The sequence below is a fragment of the Oncorhynchus mykiss genome, chromosome 28 (genome assembly GCF_057628025.1).
Source record: "Oncorhynchus mykiss isolate SJ-2025 chromosome 28, ASM5762802v1, whole genome shotgun sequence".
Classification (NCBI taxonomy): domain Eukaryota; kingdom Metazoa; phylum Chordata; class Actinopteri; order Salmoniformes; family Salmonidae; genus Oncorhynchus; species Oncorhynchus mykiss.
Genome location: NC_143049.1, coordinates 45,438,342 through 45,453,293, shown reverse-complemented (window position 1 = coordinate 45,453,293; position 14,952 = coordinate 45,438,342).

The following is a 14,952-nucleotide window of genomic DNA, read 5'->3' as shown; positions in this document are numbered from 1 at the left end:
TCATAATATAATATATATAGTAGATCTAGCTGGTCTGTCATAATATAATAGAGACAGTAGATCTAGCTGGTCTGTCATAATATAATAGAGACAGTAGATCTAGCTGGTCTGGCATAATATAATAATGACATAGAGACAGTAGATCTAGCTGGTCTGTGCTATTATAATAGAGACAGTAGATCTAGCTGGTCTGTCATAACATAATAGAGACAGTAGATCTAGCTGGTCTGTCATAATATAATTGAGACAGGAGACCTAGCTCGTCTCTCATTATATAAAAGAGGCACTAGATCTAGCTGGTCTGTCATAATATAATTGAGACAGTAGATCTAGCTGGTCTGCAATACTATAATTGAGACAGTAGATCTAGCTGGTCTGTAATAATTTCATAGAGACAGTAAATCTAGCTGGTCTTTCTTAGTATAATAGAAACAGTAGATCTAGCTGGTCTATGATAATATAGTAGAGACAGTAGATCTAGCTGGTCTGTCATAATAGAAAAGAGACAGTAGATCTAGCTGGTGTGTCGTAATATGATAGATACAGTAAATCTAGGTGGTATTTCATAATATAATTGAGACAGTAGATCTAGCTGGTCTGTCATAATATAAAAGAGACAGTAGATCTAGCTGGTCTGTCAAATTATAATAGAGACAGTAGATCTAGCTGGTCTGTCAAATTATAATAGAGACAGTAGATCTAGCTGGTCTGTCAAATTATAATAGAGACAGTAGATCTAGCTGGTGTGTCATAATATAATAAATACAGTAGATCTAGCTGGTCTGTCATAATATAATAGAGACAGTAGATCTAGCAGGTGTGTCAAATTATTATAGAGACAGTATATCTAGCTGGTGTGTCATAATATAATAGATACAGTAGATCTAGCTGGTCTGTCATAATATCATAGAGACAGTAGATCTAGGCCGTCTGTCATGATACAATAGAGACACTAGATCTAACTGGTTATTCATAATATAATTGAGACAGAAGTTCTAGCTGGTCTGTCAAAATATAATATAGACATTAGATCTAGCTGGTCTGTCATATTATAATAGAGACAGTATATCTAGCTGGTCTGTCATAATATAATAGAGACAGTAGATCTAGCTGGTCTGGCATAATATAATAATGACATAGAGACAATAGATCTAGCTGGTATGTCATAATATAATAGAGGCAGTAGATCTAGCTCGTCTGTCATAATATAATAGAGACAGTATATCTAGCTGGTCTGGCATAATATGATAGAGACAGTAGATCTAGCTGGTCTGTCCTATTATAATAGAGACAGTAGATCTAGCTGGTCTGTCATAACATAATAGAGACAGTAGATCTAGCTGGTCTGTCATAATATAATTGAGACAGGAGACCTAGCTCGTCTCTCATTATATAAAAGAGGCAGTAGATCTAGCTGGTCTGTCATAATATAATTGAGACAGTAGATCTAGCTGGTCTGCAATACTATAATTGAGACCTTAGATCTAGCTGGTCTGTCATAATTTCATTTAGACAGTAAATCTAGCTGGTCTTTCTTAGTATAATAGAAACAGTAGATCTAGCTGGTCTGTGATAATATAGTAGAGACAGTAGATCTAGCTGGTCTGTCATAATAGAAAAGAGGCAGTAAATATAGCTGGTCATTCATAATATAATTGTGACAGTAATTCTAGCTGGTCTGCCATAATATTATTGAGACAGTAGATCTAGCTGTTCTGTCATAATATAAAAGAGACAATAGATCTAGCTGGTCTGTCATAATATAATAAATACAAGCTCCAGCTTGTCTGTTATAATATAAATGAGACAGTAGATGTAGCTGGTCTGTCATAAAATAATTAAGACAGTAGATCTAGCTGGTCTGTCGTAATATGATAGATACAGTACATCTAGGTGGTATTTCATAATATAATTGAGACAGTAGATCTAGCTGGTGTGTCATAATATAATAGATACAGTAGATCTAGCTGGTCTGTCATAATATAATAGAGACAGTATATCTAGCTGGTGTGTCATAATATAATAGATACAGTAGATCTAGCTGGTCTGTCATAATATAATAGAGAGAGTAGATCTAGCTGGTCTGTCATAATATAATAAAGACATGCTTTAGCTTGTCTGTTATAATATAAAAGAGACAGTAGATGTAGCTGGTCTGTCATAAAATAATTAAGACAGTAGATCTAGCTGGTCTGTCAAATTATAATAGCGACAGTATATCTAGCTGATGTGTCATAATATAATAGAGACAGTAGATCTAGCTGGTCTGGCATAATATAGTAATGACATAGAGACAGTAGATCTAGCTGGTCTGTCATAATATAATTGAGACAGGAGACCTAGCTCGTCTGTCATTATATAAAAGAGGCACTAGATCTAGCTGGTCTGTCATACTATAATTGAGACAGTAGATCTAGCTGGTCTGTAATAATTTCATAGAGACAGTAGATCTAGCTAGTCTTTCTTAGTATAATAGAAGCAGTAGATCTAGCTGGTCTATGATAATATAGTAGAGACAGTAGATCTAGCTGGTCTGTCATAATATAAAAGAGGCAGTAAATCTAGCTGGTCATTCATAATATAATTGTGACAGTAGTTCTAGCTGGTCTGTCATAATATTATTGAGACATTAGATCTAGCTGTTCTGTCATAATATAAAAGAGACATAGAGACAGTAGATCTAGCTGGTGTGTCGTAATATGATAGATACAGTAAATCTAGGTGGTATTTCATAATATAATTGAGACAGTAGATCTAGCTGGTGTGTCATGATATAATAAATACAGTAGATCTAGCTGGTCTGTCATAATATAATAGAGACAGTAGATCTAGCTGGTGTGTCATAATATAATAAAGACATGCTTTAGCTTGTCTGTTATAATATAAAAGAGACAGTAGATGTAGCTGGTCTGTCATAAAATAATTAAGACAGTAGATCTAGCTGGTCTGTCAAATTATAATAGCGACAGTATATCTAGCTGATGTGTCATAATATAATAGAGACAGTAGATCTAGCTGGTCTGGCATAATATAGTAATGACATAGAGACAGTAGATCTAGCTGGTCTGTCATAATATAATTGAGACAGGAGACCTAGCTCGTCTGTCATTATATAAAAGAGGCACTAGATCTAGCTGGTCTGTCATACTATAATTGAGACAGTAGATCTAGCTGGTCTGTAATAATTTCATAGAGACAGTAGATCTAGCTAGTCTTTCTTAGTATAATAGAAGCAGTAGATCTAGCTGGTCTATGATAATATAGTAGAGACAGTAGATCTAGCTGGTCTGTCATAATATAAAAGAGGCAGTAAATCTAGCTGGTCATTCATAATATAATTGTGACAGTAGTTCTAGCTGGTCTGTCATAATATTATTGAGACATTAGATCTAGCTGTTCTGTCATAATATAAAAGAGACATAGAGACAGTAGATCTAGCTGGTGTGTCGTAATATGATAGATACAGTAAATCTAGGTGGTATTTCATAATATAATTGAGACAGTAGATCTAGCTGGTGTGTCATAATATAATAAATACAGTAGATCTAGCTGGTCTGTCATAATATAATAGAGACAGTAGATCTAGCTGGTGTGTCATAATATAATAGATACAGTAGATCTAGCTGGTCTGTCATAATATAATAGAGACAGTAGATCTAGCTGGTGTGTCATAATATAATAGATACAGTAGATCTAGCTGGTCTGTCATAATATAATAGAGACAGTAGATCTAGCTGGTGTGTCATAATATAATAGATACAGTAGATCTAGCTGGTCTGTCATAATATAATAGAGACAGTAGATCTAGCTGGTGTGTCATAATATAATAGATACAGTAGATCTAGCTGGTCTGTCATAATATATTAGAGACAGTAGATCAAGCTGGTGTGTCATAATATAATAGATACAGTGGATCTAGCTTGTCTTTCATAATATAATAGAGACAGTATATCTAGCTGTTGTGTCATAATATAATAGATACAGTAGATCTAGCTGGTCTGTCATAATATAATAGAGACAGTATATCTAGCTGGTCTGTCATAATATAAAAGAGACAGTAGATGTAGCTGGTCTGTCATAAAATAATTAAGACAGTAGATGTAGCTGGTCTGTCATAAAATAATTAAGACAGTAGATCTAGCAGGTCTTTCATAATATAATTGAGACAGAAGTTCTAGCTGGTCTGTCAAAATATAATATAGACATTAGATCTAGGTGGTCTGTCATAGTATAATAGAGCAAGTAGATCTAGCTGGTCTGTCATAATATAATAGAGACTGTAGATCTAGCTGGTCCGGCATAATATAATAATGACATAGAGACAGTAGATCTAGCTGGTATGTCATAATATAATAGAGGCAGTAGATCTAGCTGGTCTGTCATAATATAATAGAGACAGTATATCTAGCTGGTCTGGCATAATATGATAGAGACAGTAGATCTAGCTGGTCTGTCCTATTATAATAGAGACAGTAGATCTAGCTGGTCTGTCATAACATAATAGAGACAGTAGATCTAGCTGGTCTGCCATTATATAATTGAGACAGGAGACCTAGCTCGTCTCTCATTATATAAAAGAGGCAGTAGATCTAGCTGGTCTGTCATACTATAATTGAGACAGTAGATCTAGCTGGTCTGTAATAATTTCATAGAGACAGTAAATCTAGCTAGTCTTTCTTAGTATAATAGAAACAGTAGATCTAGCTGGTCTATGATAATATAGTAGAGACAGTAGATCTAGCTTGTCTGTCATAATATAAAAGAGGCAGTAAATCTAGCTGGTCATTCATACTATAATTGTGACAGTAGTTCTAGCTGGTCTGTCATAATATTATTGAGACAGTAGATCTAGCTGTTCTGTCATAATATAAAAGAGACATAGAGACAGTAGATCTAGCTGGTGTGTCGTAATATGATAGATACAGTAAATCTAGGTGGTATTTCATAATACAATTGAGACAGTAGATCTAGCTGGTGTGTCATAATATAATAAATACAGTAGATCTAGCTGGTCTGTCATAATATAATAGAGACAGTAGATCTAGCTGGTGTGTCATAATATAATAGATACAGTAGATCTAGCTGGTCTGTCATAATATAATAGAGACAGTAGATCTAGCTGGTGTGTCATAATATAATAGATACAGTAGATCTAGCTGGTCTGTCATAATATAATAGAGACAGTAGATCTAGCTGGTGTGTCATAATATAATAGATACAGTAGATCTAGCTGGTCTGTCATAATATAATAGAGACAGTAGATCTAGCTGGTGTGTCATAATATAATAGATACAGTAGATCTAGCTGGTCTGTCATAATATATTAGAGACAGTAGATCAAGCTGGTGTGTCATAATATAATAGATACAGTAGATCTAGCTTGTCTTTCATAATATAATAGAGACATTATATCTAGGTGGTCTGTCATAGTATAATAGAGCAAGTAGATCTAGCTGGTCTGTCATAATATAATAGAGACTGTAGATCTAGCTGGTCCGGCATAATATAATAATGACATAGAGACAGTAGATCTAGCTGGTATGTCATAATATAATAGAGGCAGTAGATCTAGCTGGTCTGTCATAATATAATAGAGACAGTATATCTAGCTGGTCTGGCATAATATGATAGAGACAGTAGATCTAGCTGGTCTGTCCTATTATAATAGAGACAGTAGATCTAGCTGGTCTGTCATAACATAATAGAGACAGTAGATCTAGCTGGTCTGCCATTATATAATTGAGACAGGAGACCTAGCTCGTCTCTCATTATATAAAAGAGGCAGTAGATCTAGCTGGTCTGTCATACTATAATTGAGACAGTAGATCTAGCTGGTCTGTAATAATTTCATAGAGACAGTAAATCTAGCTAGTCTTTCTTAGTATAATAGAAACAGTAGATCTAGCTGGTCTATGATAATATAGTAGAGACAGTAGATCTAGCTTGTCTGTCATAATATAAAAGAGGCAGTAAATCTAGCTGGTCATTCATACTATAATTGTGACAGTAGTTCTAGCTGGTCTGTCATAATATTATTGAGACAGTAGATCTAGCTGTTCTGTCATAATATAAAAGAGACATAGAGACAGTAGATCTAGCTGGTGTGTCGTAATATGATAGATACAGTAAATCTAGGTGGTATTTCATAATACAATTGAGACAGTAGATCTAGCTGGTGTGTCATAATATAATAAATACAGTAGATCTAGCTGGTCTGTCATAATATAATAGAGACAGTAGATCTAGCTGGTGTGTCATAATATAATAGATACAGTAGATCTAGCTGGTCTGTCATAATATAATAGAGACAGTAGATCTAGCTGGTGTGTCATAATATAATAGATACAGTAGATCTAGCTGGTCTGTCATAAAATAATAGAGACAGTAGATCTAGCTGGTGTGTCATAATATAATAGATACAGTAGATCTAGCTGGTCTGTCATAATATAATAGAGACAGTAGATCTAGCTGGTGTGTCATAATATAATAGATACAGTAGATCTAGCTGGTCTGTCATAATATATTAGAGACAGTAGATCAAGCTGGTGTGTCATAATATAATAGATACAGTAGATCTAGCTTGTCTTTCATAATATAATAGAGACATTATATCTAGCTGGTGTGTCATAATATAATAGATACAGTAGATCTAGCAGGTCTTTCATAATATAATTGAGACAGAAGTTCTAGCTGGTCTGTCAAAATATAATATAGACATTAGATCTAGGTGGTCTGTCATAGTATAATAGAGACAGTAGATCTAGCTGGTCTGTCATAATATAATAGAGACAGTAGATCTAGCTGGTCCGGCATAATATAATAATGACATAGAGACAGTAGATCTAGCTGGTATGTCATAATATAATAGAGGCAGTAGATCTAGCTGGTCTGTCATAATATAATAGAGACAGTATATCTAGCTGGTCTGGCATAATATGATAGAGACAGTAGATCTAGCTGGTCTGTCCTATTATAATAGAGACAGTAGATCTAGCTGGTCTGTCATAACATAATAGAGACAGTAGATCTAGCTGGTCTGCCATTATATAATTGAGACAGGAGACCTAGCTCGTCTCTCATTATATAAAAGAGGCAGTAGATCTAGCTGGTCTGTCATAATATAATTGAGACAGTAGATCTAGCTGGTCTGCAAAACTATAATTGAGACAGTAGATCTAGCTGGTCTGTCATAATTTCATAGAGACTGTAAATCTAGCTGGTCTTTCTTATTATAATAGAAACTGTAGATCTAGCTGGTCTGTGATAATATAGTAGAGACAGTAGATCTAGCTGGTCTGTCATAATAGAAAAGAGGCAGTAAATCTAGTTGGTCATTCATAATATAATTGTGACAGTAGTTCTAGCTGGTCTGCCATAATATTATTGAGACAGTAGATCTAGCTGTTCTGTCATAATATAAAAGAGACATGGAGACAGTAGATCTCGCTGGTGTGTATGAATATGATAGATACAGTAAATCTAGGTGGTATTTCATAATATAATTGAGACAGTAGATCTAGCTGGTGTGTCATAATATAATAGATTCAGTAGATCTAGCTGGTCTGTCATAATATAATAGAGACAGTAGATCTAGCTGGACTGTCCTAATATAATAGAGACAGTAGATCTAGCAGGTCTGTCATAATATAATAGAGACATAGAGACAGTAGATCTAGCTGGTCTGTCATAATATAATAGAGACAGTATATCTAGCTGGTCTGTCATAATATAATAGATACAGTAGATCTAGCTGGTCTGTCATAATATAAAAGAGACAGTAAATCTAGGTGGTATTTCATAATATAATTGATACAGTAGATCTAGCTGGAGTGTCATAATATAATAGATACAGTAGATATAGCTGGTCTGTCATAATATAATAGAGACAGTAGATCTAGCTGGTTTGCAATACTAAAATTGAGACAGTAGATCTAGCTGGTCTGTCATAATATAATAGATACAGTAGATCTAGCTGGTCTGTCATAATATAATAAAGACATGCTTTAGCTTGTCTGTTATAATTTAAAAGAGACAGTAGATCTAGCTGGTCTGTCATAATATAATAGAGACAGTAGATCTAGCTGGTCTGTCAAATTATAATAGAGACAGTATATCTAGCTGGTGTGTCATAATATAATAGATACTGTAGATCTAGCTGGTCTGTCATAATATCATAGAGACAGTAGATCTAGCTCGTCTGTCATGATACAATAAAGACAGTAGATCTAGCTGGTCTTTCATTATATAATAGAGACAGAAGTTCTAGCTGGCCTTTCATAATATAATATAGACATTAGATCTAGCTGGTCTGTCATATTATAATAGAGACAGTAAATCTAGCTGGTCTGCCATAATATAATTGAGACAGCAGATCTAGCTGGTCTGACATAATATAATATAGATATTTAGACAGCAGATCTAGCTGTTCTGTCACAATATAATAGAGACAGTAGATCTAGCTGGTCTGGCATAATATAATAGAGACATAGAGACAGTAGATCTAGCTGGTATGTCAAAATATAATAGAGGCAGTAGATCTAGCTGGTCTGTCATAATATAATAGAGACAGTTTATCTAGCTGGTCTGGCATAATGTGATAGAGACAGTAGATCTAGCTGGTGTGTCATAATATAATAGAGGCAGTAGATCTAGCTGGTCTGTCATAATATAATAGAGACAGTATATCTAGCTGGTGTGTCATAATATAATAGATACAGTAGATCTAGCTTGTCTGTCATTATATAATAGAGACATTATATCTAGCTGGTGTGTCATTATATTATAGATAAAGTAGATCTAGCTGGTCTGTCATAATATAATAGAGAGAGTAAATCTAGCTGGTCTGCCATAATATAATTGAGACAGTAGATCTAGCTGGTCTGTCATAATATGAAAGAGGCAGTAGATCTAGCTGGCCTTTCGTAATATAATTGAGACTGTAGATCTAGCTGGACTGGCATAATATAATAGAGACAGTCGATCTAGCTGGTCTCTCATAATATAATAGAGACAGTAGATCTAGCTGGTCTATCATATAATAATAGAGACAGTACATCTAGCTGGTCTGTCTTATTATAATAGAGATTGTAGATCTAGCTGGTCCGTCATAATATAATAGAGACAGTAGATTTAGCAGGTATGTCATAATATAATATAGACAGTCGTTCTAGCTGGTCTGTCATATTATAATAGAGACAGTAGATCTAGCTGGTCTGTCATAAAATAATAGAGACAGTAGATCTAGCTGGTCTGTCATAGTATAATTGAGACAGTAGATCTAGCTGGTCTGTCATAAAATAATAGAGACAGTAGATCTAGCTGGTCTGTCATAGTATAATTGAGACAGTAGATTTATCTAGTCTGTCATAATGTAATATAGATCTAGCTGGTCTGTCATAATATAATAGAGACAGTAGATCATGCTGGTCTGTCATATTATAATAGAGACAGTAGATCGAGCTGGTCTGTCATAATATAATAGAGACAGTAGATCTAGCTGGTCTGTCATATTATAATAGAAACAGTAGATCCAGCTGGACTGCCAGAATATATAATATACAGAAGATCTTGCTGATCTGTCATAGTATAATTGAGACAGTAGATCTAGCTGGTCTGTCATAAAATAATAGAGACAGTAGATCTAGCTGGTCTGTCATAGTATAATTGAGACAGTAGATTTATCTAGTCTGTCATAATGTAATATAGATCTAGCTGGTCTGTCATAAAATAATAGAGACAGTAGATCTAGCTGGTCTGTCATAGTATAATTGAGACAGTAGATCTAGCTGGTCTGTCATAAAATAATAGAGACAGTAGATCTAGCTGGTCTGTCATAGTATAATTGAGACAGTAGATTTATCTAGTCTGTCATAATGTAATATAGATCTAGCTGGTCTGTCATAATATAATAGAGACAGTAGATCTAGCTGGTCTGTCATAATATAATTGAGACAGTAGATCTAGCTGGTCTGTCGTATTATAATAGAGACAGTAGATCTAGCTGGTCTGACATAAAATAATAGAGACAGTCGATCTAGCTGGTCTGCTATAATATAATAGAGACAGTAGATCTAGATGGTCTGTCATAATATAATAGAGACAGTAGATCTAGCTGGTCTGTCGTATTATAATAGAGACAGTAGATCTAGCTGGTCTGACATAAAATAATAGAGACAGTCGATCTAGCTGGTCTGTCATAATAGAATGGAGACAGTAGATCTAGCTGGTCTGACATAAAATAATAGAGACAGTCGATCTAGCTGGTCTGTCATAATAGAATAGAGACAGTAGATCTAGCTGGTCTGTCATATTATAATAGAGACTGTAGATCTAGCTGGTCTGTGATATTATAATAGAGTCTGTAGATCTAGCTGGTCTGTCATAATATAATAGAGAGAGTAGATCTAACTGGTCTGTCATAATATAATAGAGGCATTAGATCTAGCTGATCTGTCATAATATAATAGAGACAGTAGATCTAGCTGGTCTGGCATAAAATAGAGACAGTAGATCTAGCTGGTCTGTCATAATATAATAGAGACAGTCGATCTAGCTGGTCTGTCATAATATAATAGAGACAGTCGATCTAGCTGGTCTGTCATAATATAAGAGACAGTAGATCTAGCTGGTTTTTCATAATATAATAGAGAGAGTAGATCTAGCTGTTCTGTCATAATATAATAGAGAGAGTAGATCTAGCTGGTCTGCATTAATATAATAGAGACATTAGATCTAGCTGGTCTGTCATAATATAATAGAGACATTAGATCTAGCTGGTCTGGCATAAAATAGAGACAGTAGATCTAGCTGGTCTGTCATAATATAATAAGAGACAGTAGATCTAGCTGGTCTGTCATAATATAATAGAGACAGTCGATCTAGCTGGTCTGTCGTAATATAATAGAGACAGTAGATCTAGCTGGTCTGTCATAATATAATAGAGACAGTAGATCTAGCTGGTCTGTCATAATATAATAGAGACAGTAGATCTAGATGGTCTGTCATAATATAATAGAGACATTAGATCTAGCTGGTCTGGCATAAAATAGAGACAGTAGATCTAGCTGGTCTGTCATAATATAATAAGAGACAGTAGATCTAGCTGGTCTGTCATAATATAATAGAGACAGTCGATCTAGCTGGTCTGTCGTAATATAATAGAGACAGTAGATCTAGCTGGTCTGTCATAATATAATAGAGACAGTAGATCTAGCTGGTCTGTCATAATATAATAGAGACAGTAGATCTAGATGGTCTGTCATAATATAGAGACAGTAGATCTCTGATTTTGACGCCATTTCCTGTCACAACTTGCAAACTTGTTTACGTGCTGCTGTGCGTTTTGTTACCAACCTTACTTTGTTACCTGACAACTTCACGGTTTTTACTTTTTAATTACCGTTTATATTTTTTGTTTTTTCCCTCAACTTTTTTTTCATTAAAATTTCTCTCTCCGGGCGCTTATCTGGACATGGTTTGTCAGGACCTCCAACAGCCGAAGCCAGATAGATCTACCGTCTCTAAGTGGTAACATTAGCATGATGCCTTCTAATTGCAGTCGCTGTACTCATAATATACAGGAGAACGATTGCCTTACGGCGAGGATAGCTGTGCTACAAGCCCAGCTTCAGACACAATCGTTAGGCAAGGGTAATTTCAGTGTAGTAAAGGATGAAACAGCGTCCGTGCCACCAGTAAGTACAGATAGTAACGTTAGTATAAATCCCCTCGGGTTCCCGCAGCCTGACAACTTTCTCACGGTTTCTGGAGGGAAATGCTGTAGGAATGCTCAACCGGTGTCGCTCATTCAGCCGACAAGAATTAAACTTTCAACCGGTTTTCCCCATTAAGCAACGAGTCGGAGTCAGAGGACGAGCCTTCTCTTGTCTCTACTCCTCCCGTTACAGGGTCTGAGACGCTGAAGCTTCCCACCATTAGCTCTGACAAATTTAAATCTCTAGTCATTGGCGACTCCATTATCTGCAGTATTAGACTTAAAACGAATCATCCAGCGATCATACACTGTTTACCAGGGGGCAGGGCTTCCGACGTTAAGGCTAATCTGAAGATGTTGCTGGCTAAAGCTAAAACTGGTGACTGTAGAGAGTATAGAGATATTGTTATCCACATCGGCACCAACGATGTTAGGATGAATCAGTCAGAGATCACCAAGCGCAACATAGCTTCAGCGTGTAAATCAGCTAGAAAGATGTGTCGGCATCGAGTAATTGTCTCTGGCCCCCTCCCAGTTAGGGGAAGTGATGAGCTCTACAGCAGAGTCTCACAACTCAATCACTGGTTGAAAACTGTTTTCTGCCCCTCCCAAAAGATAGAATTTGTAGATAATTGGCCCTCTTTCTGGGACTCACCCACAAACAGTACCAAGCCTGACCTGCTGAGGAGTGACGGACTCCATCCTAGCTGGAGGGGTGCTCTCATCTTATCTACCAACATAGACAGGGCTCTAACTCCTCTAGCTCCACAATGAAATAGGGTTCAGGCCAGGCAGCAGGCTGTTAGCCAGCCTGCCAGTATAGTGGAGTCTGCCACTAGCACAGTCAGTGTAGTCAGCTCAGCTATCCCCATTGAGACTGTGTCTGTGCCTCGACCTAGGTTGGGCAAAACTTAACATGGCGGTGTTTGCCTTAGCAATCTCACTAGGATAAAGACCTCCTCCATTCCTGTCATTATTGAAAGAGATCATGATACCTCACATCTCAAAATAGGGCTACTTAATGTTAGATCCCTTACTTCAAAGGCAATTATAGTCAATGAACTAATCACTGATCATAATCTTGATGTGATTGGCCTGACTGAAACATGGCTTAAGCCTGATGAATTTACTGTGTTAAATGAGGCCTCACCTCCTGGCTACACTGGTGACCATATCCCCCGTGCATCCCGCAAAGGAGGGGGTGTTGCTAACATTTACGTCTTTTGAGCTTCTAGCCATGAAATTTATGCAGCCTACTCAATCACTTTTTATAGCCACTGTTTACAGGCCTCCTGGGCCATATACAGCGTTCCTCATTGAGTTCCTATCGGACCTTGTAGTCATAGCAGATAATATTCTAATCTTTGGTGACGTTAATATTCACATGGAAAAGTCCAAAGACCCACTCCAAAAGGCTTTCGGAGCCATCATCGACTCAGTGGGTTTTGTCCAACATGTCTCTGGACCTACTCACTGTCACAGTCATACTCTGGACCTAGTTTAGTCCCATGGAATAAATGTTGTGGATCTTAATGTTTTTCCTCATAATCCTGGACTATCGGACCACCATTTTATTACGTTTGCAATTGCAACAAAAAATCTGCTCAGACCCCAACCAAGGAACATCAAAAGTTGTGCTATAAATTCACAGACAACACAAAGATTCCTTGATGTCCTTCCAGACTCCCTCTGTCTACGCAAGGACGCCAGAAGACAAAAATCAGTTAAGGATCCGAGCAAAATACCAGTCTTGGTAAAGTTGAACATGTATCCTGAGGCCTTTGACTCTACAGCTACCGTACTCACCAGTTTCTCCCCAGAGGTCCATGGGTCATCCCTGTAGACTGCCTGAAGCTGGTGCATTACAGCTGTATACTTATCAACTTAGGATGGTGCTCTAAGCAACACACCGCTATGTAGGAACGCCCTAGACATGACATTAGACACAATGCCATGATAGAGTCATTTAGCCAAGACCGTGGACATATATAGAATACAGTCCCATTAGAGGATTAACGTGTGGTAACTATATTTTGTATATCTTTTGTTTATGATTTTTTTCATTTTTGTTTAGTTTTCTTTTGACACTTAGGCAGATGTTAACGCACACACACTCACAAAATAAGTACTTAAATGTCTTCCCCAAATGTGTGGCGTTGTGGCACTAACTGATGGTTGTATGGGGAACTTGTTTATGGCTCTATTCCTAAATTACTGTCCAGATCTACTAGTCTGGACGACGGGTACAGAAAGGCGATTCGCAACCCGGACATCCCCTGCCCATTCTTGTGGTGGCCTGCTTCTTCTGAATACCTACCAGGGTAAACCACCAGAGGGGGACCGCAATGGTGATCCACAACCAGGACATTCCGTGGTCCTTTTTATGGTGGGTTGCAACTTGCAGAATCCTTCCAAGGTTGAACCCACCAGAGGGGACTGTTATGACTCTCCTGACAGTGGATCAAAAGACCCATCAGCTAGGCAAATGTTTGAAGATAGCCAGACCTCCTCTCTCCCACAGAAGAGGGACTGTGCCGGTCTTGACACCTTAACACTAGGTCATAAATTTAGAGAGAACTTTCTCTTTCTTGCCCTGCAGTATTGGGAAAGAAATCCCTTTGTCTACAGCAGATCTTTGTTTTTGAAGTCTTATACAGGTTTCCATTGACCCAGATTTATTCTACAAAAGCTGTCGCAAAAACAATAGTTGCAACGTGTAATGGAAACAGCAGATCTAGGAGGTTTCTGAAAGATCGACAACATTTTATCCATTCGTCTGGGGTCGATTTTTCTTTTGTCGAACTTTATTGCGAAAAATGATGGAAAACATGACTGCTGAATATTGTTGAAGGTAAGATGTCACTCCACTCTACACGTTTAATTCAAAATGCCTATTACTTTCTAAATAATTTTTTTCAACTATACATTTTTTTTCCATTGCAGGACAAGGATTGTCCTCACTTTCAAAAATGCCTGAAATGCTTCAACTTGCATTTCTGATTGACTGGCAAGTTTCACCACCCAATTATGTCAGATCTACAGGAGTGTATGTTTCACCTTCGCACGAACTAGGCGCGAACCAGGCGCAAACTAGCCTAGGCTAGGCTAAGGCTAAGCCTAGGCCTAAGTTGAGTCTGTAATTCTGTAATTCCCATGCCCCCTAAAAAACGTAATGTGAAAAACATGCCTGATATTCTAAGAATTGATTAGTGTTGGGTCAGCCCAGGTTTAGCCTATGGT